General features: G+C 48.8%; 1 non-coding gene across 1 annotated transcript; it reads right to left on the minus strand.

Annotated features, from left to right (window-relative positions):
- Window positions 1-2,499: 2,499 nt before the first annotated feature.
- TRNAG-UCC lies at window positions 2,500-2,572 on the minus strand. The gene has a single exon. It is a non-coding gene; the product is annotated as a tRNA-Gly (tRNA).
- Between the last annotated feature and the right edge of the window lie 973 nt (window positions 2,573-3,545).

Below are 3,545 nucleotides of genomic sequence, written 5' to 3' on the forward strand. Positions count from 1 at the left end.
TTGAAGGAAATGGCAACCCACTCCAGTATTGTTTCTGGGAAAATCCCATGGATAGAGGAATCTGCTGGGCTACAGCCTGCGGGGTCACAAAGAGTCAGACATGACCGAGCAACTGAGCACATATGCACATTTACAGTTGATATAGAAAGTACTATATAAATGTGAGCCATCATCGTTTTTACAATTATTATTTTGCTTCCTTTCTCTGTGTTTATTATACATTTCTAATTGCTAAAAGGGGTCCCAATTTTCCATTTATTAAGATGAAAGGAAAGCCTAGCTACCCCCTGCCCCCTTGGCCCTGGCCTGTACATGCTGTTCATCCAGGCTTTTCTTGCTGGAGCCAAAGACACACAATTCTTGTCCGCATGCCCAGGTAGGGGTGTTGAGACACAGAGCAGATGGACCTCCTAGACTGTGGTTTGGGTCCCTGTACTGTCTTTCAACGTCTTTTCTTGGTCTCTCAACTGTCTTTTCAACTCTATAATTTTTTTCATCCTCATTAACGAGGGTAGTCTTTTGTCATAATTATTTTTTGAAAGTTAATATATACACATTGTAAAAATCCTCAAGCACCAAAAGCCCCCTAACTCTGATCCGAAGGTTGATTTTCTTCTCCCGTTACCAGTTTCCTGCATATCCTTCCAGGCTGGTTCTAGGACGGCATTCATTTGTCGTGTCTTCCCTGCTTACTGATCAGCACCATTGGTGCAGCTCTGTAAATGCGTGTGGGTGTACAGACTCGAGTGAGGTTGGCCTCTGGGCTCACCTGCTCAGCTCCCCACAGCCACAGCCATCTGTTTGCACCTGCAGGTCATCAAGGTTTTGGACCTCAGGGCAGGGCCTGTCTTAGTGCAGAGGAGTTCAAGAGCCAGTTTAGTAAGTTGAATGTCATCTAGGTCATTGGCTGGCCTTGCAGCCAAGTTCTAAAATCCACCCTCTGCCTTTGGTCTGGTTCCTGAACCCCTCTAGCCTCTTCCCTTGAGCTTGGCTCTTTGACATGAGAGTTTGCTCAGGAGCTCACCCTGTCCCCTCCAGTCCTGCCCAGAAGCCCACACAAGAGACCAAGGCTGACCCATTGCAGCCGCAGCCCATTCCTCATGTCTGGTCGCCCTGGTCTGTCTGGGCCACTGGGCTCTCTCTGCCAGGACCCTTGCTGGGACCTACTGACACTCTCCCTGTCCTGCACTGCCTCTGATTCTGTGGTCTCCACACTCTATGGGAAGACTCCCTCTCCCTGGCTTATTCTAATCCCAAGCACCTTAGGATTCAAGACGTACCCATGTGACTGAGAGATTCACTTAACCTCTTATGAGCCTCAGTTTCTTTATCTGTAAAATGGGCCTGATAATCCCTGCATAATCCACAGAGTTGGTTAAGAGCCTAGTATTAAATCCTGCCCTGTAGATAGAAGTCCCTTTGGCTTCCTTCCACCCACCTCAGTGGAGATATCGAATTTCCAGGTCCTATCAGCTTCCTCTCCAAAGAGCCCTGGCTGCTCCCTGGCTGCGCCAAGCTCCAAGCTTCCACTTTAACTTAAGGCTTGAAACCAATGAATCTCAATTGACTTAGCTTTCATTCTTCCCAGATTGGTCATCAGAACAGTTCCAGGAGATCATCTCTAAGGTTCTTGAAGGGTGATTAGCAATGACGTCATAATAAAAATGATGGTCAGTATTCATTGAGCAGTAACTGTATGCCAGGTATCCTGCCAGGAGCCATACATGAATGACCTCATGAATCCTTTGTGACCAGCCATGGAGGCAACCTCTCTGCCGTTGACTCATGACTGAGATGCCCGGACAGAGGCTCAGAGTCTGGAAGTGATCTGATAAGGTGGGAGAGGGGCATTTAACCTGTGGGAAGACTCGAAGATCAGCCAATTTATTCAGAGCTTGCTGGAGAAAGGGAGTCAGCCACCATCACTTGCATGTAGCAGAGACTCAAAGGCAAGGGGATGGGAAAGCTTTATAGTGAGGGAGGGGTGAGAAGGGATCAGAGGCTGTCAGCACAGTGGATCTGGAGGCTGTTGGCACAGTGGATCTGGAGGCTGTTGGCACAGTGGATCTGGAGGCTGTTGGCACAGTGGGTCTGGAGGCTGTTGGCACAGTGGATCTGGAGGCTGTTGGCATACTGGATCCGGAGGCAGGCTACATAGGACCGGACATCCTGTGTAATTGATTAGGGCTTTTATCTGGCTTTCTCGTGTTGGTCCTAAGTTGGATGTGGGGACAAAAATTAGAGAAGCTGTCAGTGATTCATCAAGTCCTGGCCATTTTGATGGTTACAGCAATGACTGTTTATCTTCCTGGATTGTCAAGCAAAACAGCAATCTGGGTTCCTGTGAGTCTGACTTAGAGCAGGCTGGTTTCCTGGGCTGTTGGCTGTGAATAAGGGCTTGGTTTCCTGAGCAGGTTGCTATAGGTTATGGGGCAGAATTCTGCTTTTATTTAAATAAAAAAATTTTTTTGGCTATGCTCACAGCATGCAGGATCTTAGTTCCCCAACCAGGGATCGAACCTGTGCCCCCTGCAGTGGAAGCACAGAGTCCTAACCACTGGACCACCAGGGAAATCCCAGAGTTCTGTTTTTATATTTGGCCTGGTCATTGTCCATTTGTATATTCAGTCTCTCAAACCTGAGGAAGTCTAACTCCATATTCTTGGAATCTGGAAAATTCCATGAGGGCTAATTCAAGAGCATCTCAGAAGAGTCCTAGATTCTGAACCTACGAAGGTTTAATCTGCTTCGGGCTGCTGACCTCTGTGGCTCCCAGGTGGGCGTGTTTCTACCGTTTCAGAGGTCTAATGCCTCAGTGGCCCCCAACAGCGGCAGCTGCAGTGTTTCTCGGGGGTCCGAGCCCCTCTCCAGCTAGAGGCCAGGCACACAGCTGCACCCTGAGCAGACCCCAAGCCCCTGCCCCCACGCTAGGGTCTGCAGAGATCAGCACTCCAGACTGGCCGGCTCGACTCAGCTAAGGCTGCCAAGACAAGTTTCTGCTGGGCACATTTTCTGTGTGGTGTGTTTTTCTTTCTTTGGTAGCTCATAAAATTCCCCTGCCTGCCCTGGGCCTCTCGGTCTTTAATCTTCAACCTCTCTTGGAGCTGTCCCTATTTCTTTTTAATTGTGCCTCTTTTTTTTTTTTTTTTTCTAAATGGAAGTTTCCTATTGACTTTTTATGACAATATAGAGACGTGGATGGACTCCAACAAAAATGAAATCTTTATGGAATAGTCATCTGTCTCCTGGAGCCTCCTGACAAATGTTCCTCCTTGGATACCCAGACATCTGTACATATTGGTGGGGAGCAGGGGGCCGTGGGGAGTCGCTCTGGTCTTGGCTGAAGTATCATGACCACGGAGGGAGTGGTGTGCAGCTCAGCCAGCGGGAGAAGGGGAGGGGACGTGAGGGTGACATGAGATATGGAGCAGGAAAAATAAATCTTCCCCAGGTACAATCCCTTTGCCTTAGTGGCAGCTGAATTGGCAGCGCTCCCTAATCCCAAAAAACCTGGCTACCTGACTGCACATGCGACCCACGCGGGG

The sequence above is a fragment of the Bison bison genome, unplaced genomic scaffold (assembly GCF_000754665.1).
Source record: "Bison bison bison isolate TAMUID 2011002044 unplaced genomic scaffold, Bison_UMD1.0 scf7180017864508, whole genome shotgun sequence".
Taxonomy (NCBI): domain Eukaryota; kingdom Metazoa; phylum Chordata; class Mammalia; order Artiodactyla; family Bovidae; genus Bison; species Bison bison.